Genomic DNA, 24,280 nt, shown 5'->3' with positions numbered 1-24,280 from the left:
CTGGTTAAGTGAACACTGGGCATTTCTGGGCATAGCTGTGGGTTCAGGATTGCATTGTTTTCACATGGAAAGAGATGTACAAGATACTCTGATCAATAGTTCAGCAAATCAGGTAAATAGCCATTTCAGAACTTTAAATTGTTTAACCATAATCACCAATGTATAATATCAGGGATTGGATATGATATATGTCTTATGATTCAAATAACCTGTTAAATTCACACGAGAGAAAACATTTCAATGTTTCCAAATCAATCACCTTAAATGAGGGTTACGTAACAAGAGGACAAAGTAAGGATGTCAGACACCCACTTCAACTTAGTAAAAAATCATCTATGATAAAATATTTATGTGCTTAGGATCATCACCCAAAACAGGACTTTTCTGAAGTTTTCAGTTACAATTATTAGCTAAGAAGGCTCAGAAGTTGAGCCAACATCAGAAGACAAAGTTGGAGACTAAATTACATCACTCGTGTTTCTAAAAAGCACTGTGAGCATTGTCTTGTCAGGCAGCTTAGAAGGATATCACATCAGAAAAGAATGCTTACACCAGAGGATATCATGAAACGCTGAAGAAAATAATATCAAACTGTAGAAAACATGACATTGCCTCTTACAGTTAATTTTATTATTATGAAACGATAGCAACCATCCACAGATACTGTTTAAACTAATGTGGATATTGGCACGGCTAGGAGCTAGGTAAAGAACTAGGAGATCAAAGCAACACATTAACTTTGATTTGAATCTTATCAAAAAATTGAGTTCTCTACATCATTTTTAACTTCCTTATTTTTAAATTGCAAAGTAGTATAACATAATTTTCATTAACTTGATTAAGGCTTTTAAACAAATACCCAAGCAGGCTTCCAGGAATCTCACGATGTGTTTTCTATATTTATGCTCTGCCCACACTGCTTCTAGGAGAGGATGACATGAAAATGAGCTGAGCTCGTAATAAAGAGCTTCTGTCCTCTGCTAATAGAGGACACACTCTGATGGTTTCCCGGTGATCCTTAGCTAGGAAGACCTGGCCTAGGGACTTCAGGGTCAAGAAAGGTTTCTAAAGGGAAGGAACCTGGGAGCTGAGATCTAAGTAATGAGGAGGCACGACCATTTAGTCTCCAACTTTGTCTTCCTTCTGAGGTTGGCTCAATTTCTGAGCCTTCTTAACTAACAGTAACTGAAAACTTCAGAAAAGTCCTGTTTTGAATGATGATTCTAAGCACATAAATATTTTACCATAGATGATCTTACTAAGTTAAAGTGGGTGTTTGACATCCTTACTTTGTCCTTTTGTTACATAACCCTCATTTAAGATAATTGATTTGGAAATATTGAAATGTTTTCTCTTGTGTGGGTTTAACAGGTTATTTGAATCATATGGCATATTTCCCAACCAAGTCTTGAAATTATACATTGGTGATTATGGTTAAATGATTTAAAGTGAGAGCAGAAGCAGTGAAGAATGTTCCCTCTGATGAAGGGGCACCGGAGCAGAGGACCTGGAAAGAAGCTGATGTGGAGGCTGGAGAGTGACAAAGATTGTCTCCCTGACCACCCTTTAGTCAGGCTCTTCTGGGTCCTTTTCTTGACGAGGCTCTGACCTTGGCCATGTCCTCTCTTTGACCGGTCTAATCCAGTTTCAGCAAGAATCCTGCCAAGTCAGTTTAGAAAGGACCCTCCACCCTTGATACCTGATTCCCCTGGCCTGCCTTCGGCAAGAATCTCCCCACCCTTGCTGTCACCTCTTTAATTTTCCATCCACTGACCCCCTTGCTCTGCTGGTTGGCTGTAAATCCCCACTTGTCCTTACTGTATACTTGGAATTGAGCTCCGTCTCTCTCCCCTGTTGTGATAGTTTTGATGTCTATTGTAGCAGCCCTGAGCAAGACCTGCCTTCTTTACAGTTTTCACAAGAGCAGAGTGAGGAGAGGGAGGGAAGAGGAAGCAGAGAGAATAGAGTCAGGGGAGGCAGCCCAGGTCCCACCACACAGGAGCTCCTAGGCTGCCTTAAAGACTGTGGCCTTGATTAAAAGGGAACAGAAAGGCATTGAAGAGTTCTGAGTCACTTAGTGACATGATCAGATTTTCATCTTTGAAAGACCATTCTGGCCTTTAGCAAAGAGCAGCAATAATACTGTTTTTAAAATCTTGTACAATGTGTAAAGTGACGTGAAAGAAAAATTGAGTTCACCTATACATATGCAAATGTGCCCCACAAGAGCCTGAGTCTGAATTAGAGCAGGGATTTGCAGTCTTTGTCATCCCACAGCTATTAGTGCCCTTTGATTCCATACTCCCCAGCCTCAGTCCTCCTGCAGCTATAAGATATTAACAGTGACTGGCTATGACCATCCCAGCTACCAAATCCTGCTGTTTACTGTGGGTGCTTTGGGGTTTTGTGGTCATTCTAGCAGCCTTACTTGAGACAGGTGTGGGGCTCCAGAGGGACGGTGCTTGCTCAAAGGACAATTTATAACCTGGGCTTTATTTTTAAGACATGGTGACATTTTGATATTATTTTGAGAAAGCTCCTTTTTCACTTTACATATAAACCTGGTGGTAGTGGGAATGAGGGTGGTGCGTTATAACACACTGAAGCCATTTAGACCATAAACACCTTAGGCAAAATGAGTTTGTTGAGGTTAACAGTGTAAGAGCATCTGCTGAGAAAAATCAAACAAAAAGTAACTCTTGGTTAAAGAAAGGTCTACATGTTCCATTTTGTGAAACCGTGTACAGGTTGAGGATAGGAAGAGAGGGGCAGGGACTCAAAGTGACAGCTGGTTACCCTGACAATGGGCTCTGGATAGGAAAGGAAATCAGAGTCCACAAAGAACCAGGTGGAAAGTATAACACTCAGACTATCTGCTGACTAGGAATCCACAGGTGGCATGCCCTTGATGTGTCTGACCGGACCAGCAACTGCAGTATCTCAGAGAAACCTCTGAATCAGCTCACTCCACCCCAGACTATGACTTCATTCTTGTTTGCAGGGACAATATATTTATTCACAGAGCTTCCCTTCTGCTTTTCAGAAGAGCACTTTCAAATAAATTTTCTTCTGTTTAGAATTTGCTTCAAAATACAAGTATGTGATCTTACTGCTAAACTTGCTTTGTCAACAAATTTGTTTTTCTCTGATGAAAAGAAACTGGCTCCTTGTATTATGTTCTATAAGATTTTGCTATTCTCTACTGGGTTCTGGGATGCTGCTTTTCTGTTCACGGTCAGCTAAGTAACAGAGCAGGTAAAATTGCTAGCATAAAAATTAGGTAAGCATACAGAAGGGAGCGTTCTGCTTCATTATTTGGCAGCCAGCTCCTTTAAGATCTTTATTGTCTTCTGATTTGGTTATGGTGTCTTATCTTGCTCCATAAGTGTTTGAAAATAAGACTGAATATTTGTCAGGTGGGAACATGAATCGGATCTGACAATGCTTTTCCAATGAGCAAGAGAGGCATTTTAAGAAATCGAGTTGCATACGTTTATGTACTCTTTATGTATGACTAACTGTGATGATGAGGACAACAAACAAAGGACTTACTGTCCTGTTGCTATAGGCCAATATCATAGCATAACTGTTAAAAAGTAAACTTGCCTCCAATCCATTATAAAAAAAACAGGTTGCAATCAAGGCCTCCTGGTGTAGTCATCACATAGATGCAGGTATTTTTAAAAGCTGGAAAGCTGGGCAAGAATAACTAGCATCACATACATTTTTTCCCTCCCACCACTTTTCCTGTGGGTGGCAATCAGCTGTGGATATTATGTGGCAATTGACCTTTATATAAATGAATGAGCATTAGAGTGGAGCATTGATTAGTAGGAATTTTGCTTTCATTAAGCAGTAGGAATTGTGGCTCGCTATTTGGGTCAGAAAAGCTTGACGTGATTAGAGTTTTAATTGGAAACATGGTAGCCTTAATTACCTGTTTGTCACTCCTGTTTGATGTCAGTGGAAATGGTCCTACTTTTCATTCGTAGTCTTTAGTTCTAACCTCAACTTACCGCCATGACTAGTTCAATTTGTTTGACTAAAATTTAGGATTTTATAAAGGAAAATCACTTTCATAGTGGAAAGAGCATCACAGGCTAAGAACACAAATTATACTCTAGACTTCAGAAAAGTATCTCCTTTTGCAGGAAGTGGCTACCTAAGAGCATTGAAGTATCCTTCCGTGGTCCAACAGCAGGTAGATAATAAAGTTGACTGGTGCTAAACAGGGCCTGTTCCATTCCTGCTATCTAGTCCCCAAATGCAGTCAGTTATGTTCTCCAGCAGCCTCCCAGAAGCCCAAGGTATCATTTCCCAGCCTACTCAAAAAACCTGGAAGTACTCAACTCCACCCAGGGCACTAGGTGGTCTATTTGGGTGGGCTGACCCTGGAAGGAGAAGCCGAGATGGCTTGTGGCAAGGTGAAATCCTAAAGGGAGAAACCATTCTTCATTCATCTGTGCCCCCTCACCACACACACACACACACACACACACACACACACACACACACACCACAACCCCCTCTCCACACATGCATGATATAGCTTGGATATTTGTCCCCTCCAAATCTCATGCTGAAATGTGAGCCCCAGTGTTGGAGGTGGGGCCTCCTGGAAGGTGTTTGGGCCATGGGGACAGATCCCTCCCTGCAGTGATGAGTGAGTTCTCATCACTCTGTTTGCTCATGTGATAACTGGTTGTTTAAAAAAGAACCTGGAACCTCCTCCTTCCTCTCTTGCTCCCTCTCTTGAGATGAGACTTGCCTACTCCCCCTTCACCTTCTGCCATGATTGTAAGCTCCCTGAGGCCTCACCAAAAGCAGGTGCTGACACCATGCTTCTTGCACAGTCTACAGAACCGTGAACCAAAATAAACCTATTTTCTTTATAAGTTATCTAGTCTTAAGTATTTATTTATAGCAACACCAAATGGACTAATACAACACACAAGCATCCACACTCTGCCCCAGGGCTTACTGCATCACTGAGCATATTGAAGATGCCTAATGCATATAGATTGTCCAATTCATATGATGGGCCAAGGAAGATCTTCCTGGCCCCAATATCACCCAAACTAATTTGTGCTAAGGTGGCATTTTGAGAAAGTTCTTTTTAAACTCCAGATGACTTGAGTGAAATAACACCAAGTCATCAGCACTGATTATTAATGTTTACTGAATGTTACTATGTGTCTATGCTAAATACTTTGCAAATATTTAAATCTCAGTTATATCCCTATAAGGTATTTGCTATTATCCCTATTTCCCAAATGAGGAAACTTATTACTTTGCCAAGGTTAATTTGCATAAGACCACATGAATAGTAATTAGCCAAATCTTATCAGTCTAACTCCAAAGCCTAGACTCTTGAACATTACTTTATACTGATGAGTTCATTTATGAACTAGGATGCATGAGAAGCAGACAATATTACTAAGTAAATAGGAGAGAGACCTTGTATCAAAAGTGAAAGGTTGAAAAGGCTGGGACCGGGGAGAGAGAGGGAGGCAGGTTGGGAGGCTTGGGCCTCTGCAGAGAGTAAGGTCCCCTATAGCCAAAGGAAGGTTCTGAAACAAGCCTGCCTGGTTATTACTTTAAAATTGTCTAAGGTTGGCCCTGGGCATAACTTGGCTCTACCAGCTTGGGAGGAATTATTATGATCAAAGTTTTAAAACTTGTGTTTGCTTTTAACCAACAATTTTTAAAGCACATGTTTCTCCAACTGTTCTGCTATTTTAGGTACAGTTCGTATGGAAGGGAAGGAAGAGGAGGGATTTACTCTCCCACCTCTCCCAGGAGGATCCTTCTCACTCTTTCACTCCCTTTTTCCATGGCTTTGCTCCTTCTCTACAAAGCAGAGGCATCCATTCTGCAGTTCTGTTTGTAACTGTTCTTGTGTTTGCTATGTATGTATATAAAATCTGTAGTTGTGAATAATGGCACTGAGGCATAGTGTTCTAAACGTGGTTGTCCCCTTTCCCTACTTTAAGCTGTGTGAGTGACAGCCCTGTTTGAACACTGTTTACAGAGTCCATATGTCTGAGTTAAAACTGTGTTTGGTTACAAGGAATAGAATGGCCAAAGCTCAAACCCATCAGGGGGGCCCCTTCCTTAGTGTGTGGCCTTGGCCTCATGCTATCAAGAGCATGCTGTACCTCTTGGCTTCATGTCCATGTCTTATGGAGAGGAATGGCAGCTCGCCTGTCTCTTCCATAGCATGTTCCCAAAGGCCTTCTCAGTGACTTCGGCTTAGATTCCATTGACCAGAACTGGGCCACAGTGCCACTCCAGAAACAAGACAGCCTGGGGAACTGAGTGTTTCAGCATTTTGGATTCTCGAGGTAGAGGAAGACAAAGGAAGAGGCGGTTGTGACATAGCACCCACATCACCGTGCTCCGGGAATGCTTGACAGGGAACTTTGGGTGCTTGAGCTGAAAAAACTCTCTCTTATCTGAGATGGAGTTCAGTTTACCTTACAAAAAAAAGCTCTGATGGTGAATCATGCCTGGATTATAGGTTCCCCTTAAAAGTTACTTTTTGTTAGTGATTGCCATAGTAATTGAAAATATGTCAGAATTATAATGAGTTAGGGAAAAGTAGGATACATCTACACAGTAGAATAACTCTAACCAATTTCATTAATACCATTATTTTATAGTCTGACACTACTACAAAAAAGGGATTGAAGAACAGAAGGATACTTCAGAGCTTACCCAGATTTACTCTCTTATTGCACAGATGAGGCAACGATTCAGAGCAGCAGGTGACATGATTGACTCAGGGCGATGCAGTTAGGGAATGACACCATGGGGGTGGGATTCAGAGTGCTTCGCTCTACCCAGGACAGCCTGAGGACCAATCCGAGACCCAGCACTGGAACAGTCAGGCTCAGATCTTACCCAGGGCCCTGCCCAGGAACCACATAAACAGTAGTTTGTACAATCTCAGTCTTTCTGTCCTTTCACACCCAAAAAATAATTTCATGCAATTACTGCTATTTCAATCAGCACACATTCCATTTATATTGTTATAAATGCAAATGTGATTTAATGGGGAAAAATTCTAAGTTAGAAATGAGGAAATTTCAGCACTTGTGTGTCTATCTTAATGACAGCTAAAATATACTCCCTGGTCTACATGTCTGCTTGTTAAAAATATAAATAGGAACATCTTGAGTCTAATGTTTATTTTTAAATACTGAAGTATTTAAATTTAAATATTCTATATTTAAGAATTTAAATACTGAAGATGCTAATATCTTTAGTGAACCACAAAATTAATATACACAATTTTGGTAGTAATGTTGCCATAGTAACTTTAGATTCAGGATCAACTTTGAAGTTCTTATATGCCCATATTTTATTTCATTCTAATAACCTTCATTATTGATTTTCATTAAAGAAAGTGAAATTTAGAACCTCTCTGATACACCATCCAGCTTTCTGTCAGATAGTAAACAAAATGATCATAACAGTTCTCTATCTTCTAAAATAAGGCTCCAGACAATGTCAAAGTGTTAATTATTGCTTTGACATATTTTTTTGAAAAGTAAACAGATTTAAAAGTAACTTAAAACATTGCTATAGTTATTGTTAAATAAAATTTCAAAACCATTCAAGTCAGTAAGTCCCTAAAAAGTTTTATTTATTTTAAAATAAATAAGTCCTTAAAAAAGTCCCTAAAATTTTTTTTATTTATTTTAAAATAAAATTTTAAGTAAGTCCCTAAAAAAAATTTATTTATTTTAAAACAAAATTTTAAAACCATTCAAGTCAGTCAATGTCAGGTACAGGAACAGGTATGGGAAGTCCCATTCCCATACCTGACGGTGTAGCTGTGTGATCTTGATAATGACCTGAACTGAATGTCCCTACACTTCAGGTTCATCATCTGTAAAAAGAAATTTGTGGATGAGATGCTCTGTACGACGCTCACAGTCAATGCTTCAAAGAGAATGTCAGATTTGCACTGTCTCTCTTTGGTCCTGAACACTGTTGTCTACGACGGTATCAATCCAGGAAGCTGAACTACCAAGAATTATGAGACAATGGATTTATTACAGGAATTAAACCTTTCACAATTGTGGGGAGGAGGAGGTTGCTGGGGAATGGATGGTCCGATAGGGGAGTGATGATCAAGAGTCCTTAGTCATTTCAAGAAGCCAAATATGTCCAGCCCCAGAAGTGGGTTGCCAAGCGGGAGCTGGCGGAAAAGTCTACAGGAAAACAATCTGTGGATCCACAACCAAGAGTCTAAGGAAAGGCTTGGGGCCACTGCTGGTCAGAGGGTCAGAAGTCAGGAAGAATGGCTGGAAAGGAAGTAAAGGATAGTAAGTTGAAGCTAGAGCCTGCTGGCACCTCTGACCATACAACCTTCAGAAAAGGACGCTGCTGCTTACCTCAGCCTCCCAATTCTTGCACAGGGTTCCCTTTAGCCCACTCCTTACCCAGAGCAAGTAAAGGCAGCACCTCTAGGATACGGATTCTAGGAAATATAGTTCTAGTTTAATTAAGTTGATAATAGGACAATTTAATGCAAACACAACTGAACGAAGTGGTGAGAACTATGCTCTGATTCTCTCAACTGTTATTTAGTCCTTCTATATTCTATGCACCTTTGTGAATAGTCTCAAATCCTTGGTGCAGTAAGTTAGGTAATGAACACTTTTAAAGAAGCTTCATTATAAAAATGTCTGAGGATTTAGGGACCATGTGAACAATCTTCAAGTGAAAGTTTGGTATGGAATTAACCTGATGGTCTGCTCATACTAGCCCTTTCCTCCTCACAGATGCCCAGGCTGTGGGAGGAAAGAGTGGGAGGTTTTGCAGAAATGGGACGCCCGGCCAGAAGGGAAGGGGAGCAGTGGGAGGAAGTGGCAGGTGGAGATGCCGGAGAGGGAGACAGAGAGAAAGAGAGAAACGGAGGGAGGGGGGGAGGGGGGGGGGCGGGGGGGGGGGGGAGAGAGAGTGTGTGTGTGTGTTTAAGTTCAGGAGATAGGTAACAGGGGGATGGGGGTCGGAAAAGGAGCAGATCAATGAACCAACACTGCAAGTGCAATCTGGCTGACCATAAGAATTAACCTGGGGAACTTTTTTTTTTTTTTCATTTCATTACTGTGAAATATTTTATATTTTCCAAAGAATATATGTAGCATATATTTAAACGCTAGTGTATTATAATACATCAAATACTAACAGACCCACAACCCACTTTAAGAAAATGAACACTGCCAACTACTGAAGCTTCCTGGATGCCCCTCTCAGCCTATCCCTTTCTCCCTTTCTCTCCTGTTTACTACTTCTCCTATCCTGAATTCAGAGTCCAGAAGTTCGCAGTTGCTTTTACAAAGGATGCAAAGGAGAGTGCATGGTGTGGGTGAGAGGAGAGTGGATGGGGTTTCATTGAGTAATTTTTCTCCCTCAAGAAAACCTGCATGGAGTTTCTGTCTACCCTGACCATAACCTAGCCTCTTAGTGCTGCGAGATCACTTGTGTGGTCATGGGCATATAGATAAAATGTGCAGGAGGGGCTGGCAGGGGTCACTGTTTTCACTCTGACTCCTGTATGTTACAATTCAATGCTTTTGGCATTAAAGAACCAGAGTCTTATGATTACACTCAAACTAGCAGAGTAACCTCTTGACTGGGCACATTCTCCAAATTAGAGGCATTAACTGATATCATTCTCCTGTGTGGAAATTTGGTATTTAATAGCCCCATTGAAGGCTGTTACTTTGCAAATGGTAAGTTAGTGGAACTTTCCTATAAATTGGGGCTTTTTTTGTTACCTTTTCTAGGACTTCTAGATTGCTCTCTTTGGGTCCTTTTAGCCTTGTTGATCCTAAGGAAGCAACAGATATAAGTAAATCACAAGGAAGGGTATGTTAGCGGGGGTTAAGAAGAAGTACACAGCAGAGAGAAGACAGGTAAAGGAAGCTAACGCTGGATTGCTTGAGGAAATGACTGTCTGGTCCAATATCGAATCCTTCCCCATGCCTTCAGCTTTGCCTGGCACAGAACAGTTTGTTGAATTGTTGAGTTGAAACGGGAGAGACAGAATTGGTCAGCAAAGCCTCCACAGCTTTCTAGTTTAACCATGCTTTTCTATCATCTACGTTGATTCCAACTCCACTGTTTCAGAACTGCAGGCAGAATGGAAATCCACAGAGAAATCTCTCCAGCATCAGCAGATCTGCCAAATGCAGTGATGTTTCAGGAGTGGCCTCAGAGGAGCCGATGGTCCTTCAAACCTGGTGGTATAATTGCCGCCAAAGGCTCAGAAATGAGACAGCATTTTCCAACCTAAATCTTTGAAGCAAGGTTGTCAGAATGTTCTGTAGTAATCCCTGGGACTAAGCCAGCATGGATTGGGGAAACGTGATCGGGCACCATTCACAGGCTTGACCAATGGGGGAATGGCAGATGAAAAGCAGAATGTTCTGAGTCATAGACCAAGGTCTAACTAGGTCATTGTGGCTATAGGGTAGGTTTTCTCAACCTCAGCACCACTGACATTTTCAATCAGATAATTCTTTATTGTGGGTGATTATAGTACTGTGCATTGTTGCATGGCTACCAGCCTCCTTGGCCTCTCCCCACTAGATGCCAGCAGCATCCTCCTCCCCTCAAGTTGTGACAACCAAAACTATCTCCAGACATTGCCACAGGTTCCCTGGTAGCAAATTCGCCCCCAGTTGAGAACTACAGCTATAGAGAATTAGTCTACAATAGTTTTTCTCAAAACACCATTCTCAAACCACCTGCAAGAGAAACACATAGCATACTCATTAAAATGCAGAGTCCTAGGGACCATCCCAGAATCACTGGGATCCCAGCATTTGTATTTTTGATGAGCATCTGAAGAAATTCTTATATATATGAAGTTTGCAACCCATAGGCTTCACTACTATTTGAAGCAGGGATTTTTGGTTTTGATAGTCCAATAATATATGTTCTTCACATCTGCAAGGAAAATTCTATTTTGGTGAATTTCCTTTAAATGTAGGATTTTGTTTAAGAAATCTATTTCTGTGTCCTGAAAGACACGGCTTGTTGATTCATAAGTAACCCTTGCACAGCTGCTTAATATAGTATTTTCCAAAATAAAGTGTGGCCATCTATGTGGCACTGACATTTCTTCCTGCAACAATCAATGCCCCTTCTACTGTAGGTGGCCAGCACAGCTTGCAAGTCTTACCATTGGATGTTCACAGAAATTTGGGCAAGGAAAGCTATCATTATACAAACATTAACTGGTAGAGAAAACTCTTTACAACTTAGTATCACTTAGTTTTAAGGTTAGTCCTAGCATAGTGCATGGAAGAATCGTAAATAGACATTTAAATTTAGATGAGGGATGAGATGATTTTTGAGTTTTGAATATAAAATAAGTTATTTTTAACTAGCCAACCTCAAGATATTTCTGTGGAGGCAACTTCAGTCTTAACATTCTTTGATAAATGGAGCGTGTGATTTGTGGGTACTATGTGCTTGATTAATTTGGGGAAGGGGTTTAGATGTTATTGAACTGCTGGGTGGTGGTGGTTATGGGGAATGTAGTACATAGGCATCGGAACCCTAGGAATTAGAGAATTAAAGTTGTCCAATAAGAAGCAGAAGAACTGAAAGAAGAACAAAAAGACTTTAAAAATTAGCAGAGCCTGCCTTAGTATTTTTCTTAAGGCTGACTCAATGACCACAACTAACATTGCTAACACGTTTACTATGTGTATACTGGGCATTATCTCATTTAATCCTCTCAACAGCACCAGGAGGAAGGCAATCTTATTATTTGCCACTGCAGTTAGGAAAACTCAAGTTTAGAAGCAAAGCTATGATCTGAATGTAGGTCTCTCTTTCTAATCCATGTTCCTAACCACACCACTATGGGCTGCCTAGATTCCAAAGAATTCAACTTGCAAAACCTCCTCTAGGGGACAAAGGTTCACATAGGCTTCCATGAATGTAGCTGTTAATCTGTTATATGAAAATGGCTTTTGATATAGTTCACAATTTGAGCTCCTACTATATCGGCCTCATTATCTGCCTACCATGATCTTGAAGAAGTGGAGCAATCCTGAGCGAAGCAGGGACTGAGAAGGAGTTCCTCAGGACTGGGTGAAGACTGTGGCTGGAGTCACTGGGCCCATGCTTCAGGAGTCCAGCAGGAGGAGAGCAAGGGTCTGGCACCACAGGGACTGGGGAAGGAGGGGGCCGTTATTCCATTTGGTGCAAATATAGGCTGGAGCCCTTTCACCAGTTTATAGCAACCTGCTTTCTTTCTCTACACTCTGCCTTCTGCAGCATACTCCCTTTCCTGTCTTCCTCTGTCCCTCTAAGACATTCTCTTTCATCTGAATTCATTCACTTAAAAGGGACAGAGGGGCACAGTGACTCATGTCTGTAATCCCAGCACTTTGGGAAGCCGAGGTGGGTGGATCAACTGAGGTCAGGAGTTTGAGACCAGCCTGACCAACATGGTGAAACTCCATGTCTACTAAAAATACAAAAGTTAGCCAGGTGTGGTGGCAGGCACCTGTAGTCCCAACTACTCGCGAGGCTGAGACAGAAGAATTGCTTGAACCCAGGCAATGGAGGTTGCAGTGAGCCAAGATCATGCCAATGCACGCCAGCCTGGGTGACAGAGCCAGATCCCATCTCCTAATAATAATAATAATAACGACAAGAGGAAGACCATTCAAAGTAATTCTTCCTGCTCTGCATCCCCTCATGGAAGGCCAAGGTTCTAGAGCCCTGAGGGACCCTAGGGGAATCCATCATTCACTATAAAAGAGAGAATTGGTCAGGCCTGCAAGGAAGGTGGCTATCAGAGCTGAGTGTCTTCAGAAAAGAGGCAGCAAGCTTGCTTTATTTAAAGGAGGAGGGAGAAAGAGAAAGGGAGGGAGTGAGAGAGAAAGAAAGAAGACATTGTATTCTGATTAGATCATATAATTTTAATATCCAATTAAGTATATTAGTATTAGAATTGACTTGTGTTGGTTTAAGTCAGTGCTTTCATGACTTTTTTCATCGTTGGATCTTTCACTTCTTTTGGTTTTGCTCACCCTGCTCACCTGGTCTGGAAAACACAATGTCTCCCAAGACAGGGACATAAAGTCATGGCAATGTGACTTCTTCTTTTTTTTTTTTTTTTTTTTTTGAGATGTAGTCTTGCTCTGTGACCCAGACTGGAGTGTAGTGACATGATCTCAGCTCACTGCAACCTCTATCTCCTGGGTTCAAGCGATTCTCCTGCCTCAGCCCCCCAAGTAGCTGGGATTACAGGCGCCCGCCACCATGCCTGGCTAATTTCTTGTATGTTTAGTAGAGATAGGAGTTCACCATGTTGGCCAGGCTGGTCTCGAACTCTTGACCTCAAGTGATCCATCCGCCTCGGCTTCCCAAAGTGCCGGGATTACAGGTGTGAGCCACCGTGCCCGGCCGGCAATGTGACTTTTACAATTGCCAGTATACTGTATTACAGGGTGTCCTGCTTGTGGTCTCCAAAATTCAAGTTCTCCAAGTCACATATAAAGTGTCAGAACATAAAATCAAGCTATCACTGGCTTCAAAATGTATCATGCACCTACTGCAGCACACTTACCCCAAGAGGGACAGTGCTTGGCCTAAGGCTTGGCTGCTGGTAGAGCTGTCAGAGGACAGGGTCCTGTGGCTGCTTCTCCTTTCTTTCTTTCTGACAAGGTCATCCTGTAAGACACCTGCAAATCCACAATGCTGCAATTCAGGGCTTTTCATGTAGTTGCTTCAAGATGTCTTGCTGTTTCAGGTTAATGTACTTGGGGCAGAATTTTTGGCTCTGAGTGAGCCACTTTAGCATCGGTACTGGGGCGGGGGCGAGTCAGCAGGGAGGCTCTCATTCCAAGGCCATGCTATCTGTACTTTGTAAGCACTCCACTTCAACAACTGTGAAGTGTTTTGTGGTGACTGTCCCTATATTAGGGGCAGAGAAATATCCACCACACAACAAGAAAAATTCTCAAAGTTGAAGGGAAATAAAGAAAGTCAACTGCCCTTTCTTTCTACCTGTGAAAGGAATATAAATCTTGGGACCTCAAAATCACCAAACCAAGGAAAAGTCAAGCTGGGAACTCTGTCAGGCAAACTTGCCTCCTCTTTTATGACTAAATAAGATAGCTATAAAGACAAAAAAGCTACATACCTCCCTCACAATTTGCCCACAAGGAAATTGCTTGTGAGCCTCAAAATATTTACCCTAAAACAGTTCTGTTGAATTTCACCCTGGCAATGCAAACGGATAGCTTACCATCACAGGTGAGGGACGGAAAGTCATCATGGCTCTTCTCACCTGAGACAAATGGATATCTGATTGCTTCCATTATTTATGTAAAAATGCAGGTTTACTGAGCCCAACTAAATTGTGTATTTAGTGTAAGGCTGATCAAGGACTCAAAAGAATGCAATCTTTTGTCTCTTTATCCACCTATGAACTGGAGGCACCCACCCCCACCCCTTCATCTTACACATATTTATTGATGTCTCCTATCTCCCTGAAATGTCTAAAAGCTAGCTGTACCCAGACCACCTTGGGCATACATCATCGGGACCTCCTGAAGCCGTGTCAGTGGCGCATCTTTAACCTTGACAAAATAAACTTTGTAAATTGATTGAGACCTTCTCAGATATTTTGGATTCACACACCACAAAGGACTCATTTTCTGGGGGGAAAAAAAAGACAAAATTGAAAGCGGTGTCAGGAAATCCATATTTCCATTCACCAAGTAGAGAGCAGACACCACCGGGAACCCAGATTCTGTATCACATCATGTTGCCTATTTTAAAGGCTTCCCGTGGGAGTGTCCACTCTCTGAATAGCCACCTCAAAGATAAAGTGCTCCCTTTAAGAGAACAAAACTAATTATATTTATGTCTTATTCAAGTCATTTCTTTTATCATGATGACAGTGGACTTTGAAATCTGCCTAAGATTCTATGGGGATTTTCCTAGTCAGGAGCATAAAAACATGACAGAGAAGCAGACCTAATTTCTGTGTCCAAATGCTGCCCCTCACTCCCTTTATGTTGGAAGCATTAAAAGAAATAAATAGGACAACTTAATTGTAGCGTTTCAACTTTTGGGGGAAGTAGCAGGGACTCAGGATGGGATTCATTCTATTTGGGCATGTTTTCATGTGTGGAGATACTCACCGTCTCTGGATTAAGGAATGTAATAGAAAAAATCCAAAAGTCTGGATATGTGGAAACTGAGATTCCTCTTTGTTTGAAGCTGTGCCCTTTGCTTTGCTAGGTTTTTCTTCCATCTTCTTACAGTGTATCCTCTGGGCACCTGGTAGGTAAAGACTCCTGTTTGCTCAGCCTCTCTGAACCTCTTATCCTCTACAACCACAAGCACCAGATATGAATACTTAGGAATTTGGTGAAGGTGGGGTAGGATGGGGACTCTCATTAGACGGACAGGCTAGAGGTCCCAGTGCCCACAGCTGTGTGACCCTAGGAAGTGGCCATTCTGGCACTGGTGACTTTACCCAGTGTTCTTATGCTTCCTCCTTTTCATCCCTACTCAAACCTTTCCCTGCTCTTTTACCCAGGATTAGAAGAATAGGTTTCTAACAGGGCCATGTGTTATTCTGTGGTACCGTTCTCATCCTTGGCAAGAGAAAAAGACGGGGCCAATTTTGAGCGTAGGCAGAATGAAAGATGCCTACATGCCACGATTTTTTTTTTTTTTTTTGAAAGCCAGAAGAGCTGGCACATTAAGGTTTATCAGTCCAAGGGTTTTAACAGGTATCTTAAAAGACATGCAGGATGAAAGGAACTTGAAGCATAGTGACAGGAATAGAAACAGTGTTCATTCAAGGGAACAAGAATCCAGAATTTTGCCCTAAGCCATCTTTCAAAAACAGCTTTCTGTCACCTTTGTGTCCACCTAAGTGTAAGGAAACCTACTCTATTTCTTTGTTCCAGACACTCTTTCTAGGAAAATCTTGATAGCTAGTATAATTTGATTATTTCTGATGAAGACAGGAAAGATCAGTGACTTTTCCTCATTTATGATTCACTCTTGAATTTTATTCATTGTAATAAAATTCAGAAATTATAGCTTAATGTCAGTTAGGTTTGATTGATATCTTTGATTGGAAGAATATATAAAGCTCAACTTAACATATATTTTCTTTTTCTTGTAGGAGTTATACCTAGAACTGCTCAGTCTATTTCCATATGAATGTGATAGTGATGCATTATGTATGTTTAAAGTTGTTATTATGAAAATTTGGATGCAAATAGCAAGAGCTTCTTTAGTCAGTGGAAATCCTTTGGACTCAAAGCCTGGTAGCCTGAAATCAAGCAACAGCGTTGGCTCAGAACACTTTTGTAATGCAATTGTCTGAATATAGGTTAGTAATAACACCTGGATGTGGTGAAATGGTTTTCTAAGATCAGGGATGTGAGAAATTTGTGATTGAGACTAAACATTTCAGCATTACTCTGTCATCCCAACCATCAGAGAGCAGACACTGCTATAGTGCAAAAATAAATATTATAGTTGCCACGGAAACTGAGATCACCTTGGAGATGATTAATACCGGTAGGGCTAACAGTGGAGGTTGCAATCACATCATTTCCGGCCGAATTAATCATGACCAAATGAAGAACAGCAAACATTTTTATAAGGTCATAAGAGCCAAAGTCTCTTTTTCAGACCATGTAAGAATTAATACCAAGATTTGTTCTCTGAGTGAAAAAAGTATCCTACTAAATGGATAGGTTTTCAACTGCCAAACAACTTTTTACCAGATCAATTTTAGGGGTCTTGAACGTCTTTTTCAGGGTGCAGTAGAGAAGGTTTGATAATGAAAATCCACTTTGTAAATTTACAGGCACTTTCCCCTTTTCTTCTCTGTTGTCTTTTCTTTTTTTTTTTTTTATTATACTTTAAGTTCTAGGGTACATGTGCATAACGTGCAGGTTTGTTACATATGTATACATGTACCATGTTGGTGTGCTGCACCCATCAACTCGTCAGCACCCATCAATTCATCATTTATATCAGGTATAACTCCCCAGTGCAATCCCTCCCCCCTCCCCCCTCCCCATGATAGGCCCCAGTGTGCGATGTTCCCCTTCCCGAGTCCAAGTGAGCTCATTGTTCAGTTCCCACCTATGAGTGAGAACATGCGGTGTTTGGTTTTCTCTTCTTGTGATAGTTTGCTCTGTTGTCTTTTCTTTTGTTCTTTTGAGAATCTTGTGACTCTAGATGTTTGTGGCTTTTACAGAGATTGCCTTGCTTCAGAGACCATTGCCAAACCAAATACATGATGCTATCATCAAAAAAGTTTATTATTGGACACGAAGAAATTGTTATTGCTTAAACAAAAGAGTTCTTAATGGAATGGAGAGACAATTTAAAAAATATTTGTTATCTGGTGTGGCTGGGTAGAGATTAGGCTGTCTTGATTTTAAAAGACAATAAAATCATTAACAAGGATAATCTTCCAATCACATACTTCTCTTAGAAATCTCAATATCAGAGGGAGAAATAATGACAAAAATAGTTATGCTTTTAAGGTAAAGAGGGTTACATTATGAAAATATTATTAAAAATTGAATAATGTCAAAGATGATTATTTTGATGCCTGTAATGTACTTAGCAATACTTCTTCCTGGACAAAGTAATGCTATTATAGGTGTATTAGTAATGATGAGTAACTTGGCTGTTGTCATAGAAAATCATGGAAATCTCGGAGGCTTAATTCAATGAAGAGTATTTCTCGAATCCAACAATATCCAATTTACTATTCATCTTGATATCACAGAAAGAGACCATAGATATCATATGCTTCCTAAGGAGATCCAATAAGAAGTACACAATACCATACATTCTTGCCAAAAAACCTACCTGCTCAAATAACCCATATGCAGAATATATGGGACAGAGAAACTTGGTCAAACAAGAGTTAAATCAGCTAAATCCAGAATGTGGAAAATGACGCAGGACAAATTGGCTTATTTCTTTAACAAAGAAAACACAAAGAAAATTAAAGACGAGGAGAAAACTAAGATATAAGTTCAAGAGATATAGTTAACCAACTATGATGTGTGTGAACCTTATTTGCATCCTGATAAAAAGAAACCAACAGAAATAGAATTATAAGCCGGGCGCGGTGGCTCACGCCTGTAATCCCAGCACTCTGGGAGGCCGAGGCGGGCAGATCACAAGGTCAGGAGATCAAGACCACGGTGAAACCCCGTCTCTACTAAAAATACAAAAAATTAGCCGGGCGCAGTGGCGGGCGCCTGTAGTCCCAGCTACTAGGGAGGCTGAGGCAGGAGAATGGCGTGAACCCAGGAGGCGGAGCTTGCAGTGAGCCGAGATCGCTGCCACTGCACTCCAGCCTGGTGGACAGAGTGAGACTCTGTCTCAAAAAAAAAAAAAAAAAAAAAAAAAAGAAATAGAATTATAAAACTACTGGGGAAATTTTAATACCAAGTGTTTGACAATAAAAAATAATGTTAATTTTTTTTGTGTGGGACAATAGTACTGTGACTCAATTACAATGAGAGGAGACTCCTTTGGGGATACTGAGATATTTACAGATGAAATAGAATATCTTGGATTAGTTCCAAAACAATTCAGTGTCTAGTGGGGTGAGACCTTCACTTAAAAAAAAGAATCTCAGTGAAGACTTTGCTAATAGTAGAATATAATAATATTAGAAATAGTACGGAAGACAAGAATTAGTGCTTTCAAAGATCTGGCAAGTATAAGAGATTTTGTGTATGCTTGCAAAGCATAAGTTACTAAAGAACAGGTAACATAAAGTTACTGAAGAACAAATATATTCATTTCATGGTTAGAGATAAAAGTCTCCAAATCAAAATGGAAGCAATTCATTAACAAGCATCAATGATCATCTTAGATCTTTTTCTCTTGGGAGCTTAGGTGATGAAGAATGTTGCTCTCATGACAGAGATAGGAAGGGGAGAGTAGTGAAGACTGTAGAGCAAACACACATATAGTAAAAATTCCCCTAGGGCCTCCTGCAGGCTGGGTCAAGTACACATCCTGGCCTGGGTGCTTTTTCAAAGTGTAGCTAAGAATAGATGCTACCTTGCTTCTCAAGTTATGAGAAGATTGTTTTAGCCTAAAGGACTTTTTCTTTCTTTTCTTTTTTTTTTTTTTTTTCAAATAATGATTTTAGTTCTCAGAAGATCTTTCACTGAGAAGGCAAAAACTCTGGAAAATACTCAAAGCCATTCATTTACAGGTGACATGACTTAATAATTGTTGAGTTTCTGGATCATCTCAGAAACAGTCTTTTCAAAATTGTTTGCCTTTGGTCTTCCTGGCCTTATCCAGCCTCTTTATTCTGAATTCTTTGTTTCCTTTTCCTCATCCCTCATGCTGTCAGCAGGGGGTTCTCTGCATCCATGAGGCCAGCACAAGCCCCAAGGCAGGAGGATAATCCATGGCAGAGGGAGTGGTTAGTGTCCAGGGCGGGGAGTGAGCTAAAAGTCATAGCACATGGCTATATCCATGTCCTAGTAGATGATTTGGTTATTTAAGTCTTGTAAGCTCCTTGAAGGATGGGGTAATGTCTTATTTGGCTTTGTTTTCACATCTTACACAATGCCTGATGTATAATGGATTCTCAAAAAGTGATTGTGACAGTGTCTATCTGAGGGTGGGGTCATGGGGGACATTTCATTTTCTAAGTCATACAGTTGCATTTTATTTGAATGTGTTTTAATATAGTGACCACACATTATTTCCATAACCAGAGAAATTATGCAAATAATTTTAAGTATATGGATAATAATTAAAGTTTTTAAAGCAAAGGTGAATAACTTGCTGTGTCAAATCAAGAGGAAAATCCTGCACATTGTTGAGAGACTAAATAGCTAGGGAACAGTTAATGGAAAGACTGGGTGTGAGGCATGAAATAAAATCTAGTCAATGATGATGCAAAGGGTTTTGAGCTAAACGATTTGAATGATGGAATGATGTCATGAGCTAAACAATTTGAAAGATGGGATGATGTCATCACTGAGAAGAGAAAAACTATAAAATGGACTAAATTTAGAAGGAAAGGTATAGAGTCCAGTTTTTGCTATGATAAATTTCATTTGTCTATCAGACATCCAGGTAGAAAAAACAAGAGACTGAAATAAAGGAGAGTTTGGCAGTTGTGGGCATTAAATATATTTTAAAGCCATTAGATCAGCAATGAATTAGGGTAGATTCAGAAAAGAAACAAAGACTGAGTTCTAGAGCACTCCAATGTTAAGTGCTGGTGGAGACAGAGAAAAAATAGCCATGGAGACTGGGAAGAAAGGATTAGCAAAGTAGGAAAATCTGGGAGGGTGTGGCGTCCTGGAAATCAAGATTGAGAGAGAACACAAAGAAAGGTAGCTAGTTTACTGAGATGACTGAGAATCCGAGAATTGAAAAATGTTCCCATTTTTCTTGCTACTACTTTGATCCATGTCCCAACTACACTTTATTTTTTTCTTTCCTTCCAATACTTTCCAAACCACTCTTCAGATCATGACCAAATTTATACTCTTGAGAACCTCTCCTAATATATTTCTCTCATGCTTAGAAAGTCTTACCAGTACCACAAAACCTAGTTACTTGGCCTGGCTTTTAAATTTTTTACTAATCTGAACTCCAAGTACCTTTTCAAACTGATCTTCTTTTCCTCTCCAATTTAAAGTCAATACTCCTTTTGCCACGTGTCCTGCAAAAGGCTTTACTTCTTCCCAATGCTAGGCCTTAACCTTGCCTGCTATTACCCTCTGTAAGATTGTCCTTGAAATACTTCCTTCGTTCATACAAATCCTCAAGGTCTACCTCAAGTTGCTCCATCCCGAGAGCATCACTTTCTTTTTAATATTCCTTCAGGATGTCAAGGATAGTACAGGTCTTATAGTTGGTTCCCAGTGCCATGCATAGAAGTCACGTGAGTGTACATAAGGCCCTTGAAAGTCTTAAAAAATCTGTTCTGTACCTGTTTAATAAAATTAATAATGTCAAAATATATTTTCTACTCAATTTGAAAGAGGGGATATTTGCATCTAAAATTGATTTTCCTACTCTTCTGGTATCTGCTGTTACCAGAACGTGTAAATGTGTAAAATTTCATTAAGAGTAGGTTTCTATTTTCAGGTTTACATCTAGGAAGTGAAGGTAATTTGCATGCACAGGTAATGTTGGAATTCCTGGGAGACTAGAGAATGGGAAAAATGTGCTATACCAATGATAGGACCTTGGTAAATGAAACGTAATCTGTAATTCTCATGAAACTAACTGAAAATGACCCTTTTGACTTATAAAATCATGAAATTGAAATATTATGTATACCTGAGTAATTGTTTCATTGATAAAATGGAGATAGTTCCTTTATTTCAAATAGGGGTTGGGCCTTAAGGTTAAATTGCAAATATATGGGGGGGACAAAAAGGTAATACAAAGTTAATGTGTCAAAAAGGCCTTTGGCCAGTTTTACAAGTATTGAATTCTTTTTGCATTTCAGAATTAGCTTTTATATTTTCTACAATTTTGAAAAGATATACCCAGCCACTGAAATTACTTTCCTTATTCATTCTAGGTTCAAATGAACCAGAGTACTATTGTATTCATGCCTCCTCTAACTCCCTGCAATTTGTTTATAACCCAGTCACCGCCTTCTATCACTGTAAAACATAAAATTTTATAACCAGTCACATATGTTTTCTGTATCCTGACATAGAGTCTTTGGGAAACTGACCCCTAAGTATAGGACAATGAAACTGATTATTCCTTGTATTTTCCATAGTGAACTAAAAAGTAACTTAATTCCACAAACATTCATTGGGAACCCAATATGTAGCAGCACTGTGTAAGCCCCTGATATGTTAAAATCAATTTCAGAATTTTCTGGACTTTTTGGTATACAAATAATTCAGGGACATATCTGGATTGACAGTAATCTTTGACCAATGAGCCAACTCTTGATTGACTATGGCAATAGAAGTGGGTGACTGAAAACAGCACCTATAAAAGATATACTTAGTTCTACTTCCTCCGCCCACTGGCTTTTTCACATTTTCTCCCTTTTCTTCCATTGTTAGCCCATGGCCGGTGTCACCATTACATTGCAAAATGGTCAACACTCAATTTTACCTCTCTTTTAACCTACCAACCAGAGAACACAGCCATAAAATTGGGTTAATAAAAGTAGGTAAATAAGTAAAAAGTTGAAAGAGAAGGGCCTGAATGAATCACAGATTAAATACTAAGTATTTAAATATTTGAGAGCAGGCCATATTTTTATAACTAGACCCTTTCGGTGGAATTTCATAAACATCCAATAATTTTGTGTCAGAATTTCTTAGTGTGTATCATTGCCAGAAGAAACCTGGGTAAGAAAAGACTGGCTTAATATTAAATGTACTTTGTAAGTTGCTAAACACCTTGGTAACCAATATAAAACAGAATGTAGTATTCACATGCCAAAGAGAATATATTTCACTTACATTACTTAAGAAGAGAAATTTTTCCTATCATTAAGGAAAGTATCATCCTTACTTAAAGTATAGTAAGCATGTTACAGAGTAAGTAATAATTATATCCTATATTCAGTTTGATCCAGATTCTAAATGTGCTTCATATTTTTTGCTCATATGTATTTTATTTGAACCTCTTCAGGTCTTGAAACAGTGATAGACGTTAATAACAAACTCATAAAATGCAAGAGTCTTTGAAAGATAATTCCTTAACTGTTCAACTAACTGGCTGGAAAGTTAATTTGACTTTTCAGGTTATTAACATTGTAAATGATAACACAAGGTAACATACTTGGAATTTGGAAATGCTTTAGGGAAAAATACACACCTAATGAACACAGAAAATATCTGAGTACAGAAAAAAGTGATTTTGTTTTTTAAAATAATAATTTCTTAACAGCTTGGAGCTATTCATGACTCATTAGCTGATGACTTCAAATGAATGATTAATTCACTAACCCTTAGGGTGACTGACTCAAATGAGCTAGATAATAAGCACTGTTAATGCCTACTAAAATGTATTTTAAAATCAACTAAGAATATTTTCTCACTGCCTCAGTGATTAAAAATTATAAGCTTGATTTTATTCCAAAATTTAGTATAAATGGAATGCCTTTCCTATGCATGTGTTTTTAATAAGTAGGAAAAACATATGGCATTCTCTCCTCCTCTCTTATCTCCCAAATACCACACTCCTTCCTTCCTTCCCCCTTGTCTTTTTGCCTTCCTTCTTGTACATGTGGTGTATTGAATATGAATGCAAACGTCTTATTTTAGTTCCATGTATCTTGCTGAAAGACAATATAATGATTTGGAAGGGCTTAATGGCATAATTTTCATAGCAGTGTTAGATAGTTAATACATTAAAACGTGGGAAATCAAAGTTAAATACTAAAAATTCCCATTCTAAGTTTGGTGCTGTCTTCAATATAGGTCCCAAGTATACCACCTTAACCCCAACCCAACAAGATGTGTTGGACATTTCAACACTATGTTTTCCTCCAGAAATTATAGATGCTTCTCTCTTTACCAGCCATAAGAAACCCAAAATCTAATCACCAGATTCTGCACGTATGCGTTTTAAAAAACTTGATTTGATTCTAATTGATTCAAATACTAGGAATCAACAGTCCCGAATTCAGGTCTTGACTCTGCTAGCTTTGGTGTTGCACTGGGTGTTGGCTCTAACGTCCTGTTTCTTCAAAATTCAAGGTGTTTATGTTTCTATTAGCAAATTATTCCATCTTTTGTACTATAAATATTGTGGCCTTGTCTGATAAACTGATGGGTCTTTTTCTTTTTTATGCTATATTTTGCTTCTTTTAGTTATCTGTGGTGAATTTAAGAGCTAAATATGGGGCCGGGCGCAGTGACTCATGCCTGCCTGTAATCCCAGCACTTTGGGAGGCCAAGGCGGGTGGATCACCTGAGGTCAGAAGTTTGAGACCAGCCTGGTCAACACGGTGAAAGCATGTCTCTACTAAAAAGACAAAAAATTAGCTTGGCATGGTGGTGGGCTCCCAGCTACGTGGGAGGCTGAGGCAGGAGAATTGTTTGAACCTGGGAAGAGGAGGTTGCAGTGAGCTCAGATCGCACTGTTGTACTCCAGCCTGGGCAACAAGAGCAAAACTCTGTCTCAAAAATAAATAAATAAATAAATAAATAAATGCTAAATTTGAACTGCTAAACAAGTAACTCAAAATCTGTCTTTAGCAAATAGTCAAGAGCTACTA

The sequence above is a fragment of the Piliocolobus tephrosceles genome, chromosome 5 (assembly GCF_002776525.5).
Source record: "Piliocolobus tephrosceles isolate RC106 chromosome 5, ASM277652v3, whole genome shotgun sequence".
NCBI classification, from domain to species: Eukaryota; Metazoa; Chordata; class Mammalia; order Primates; family Cercopithecidae; genus Piliocolobus; species Piliocolobus tephrosceles.
The sequence above is the reverse complement of the archived record's forward strand: the minus strand, read 5'-3'. Positions refer to the sequence as shown.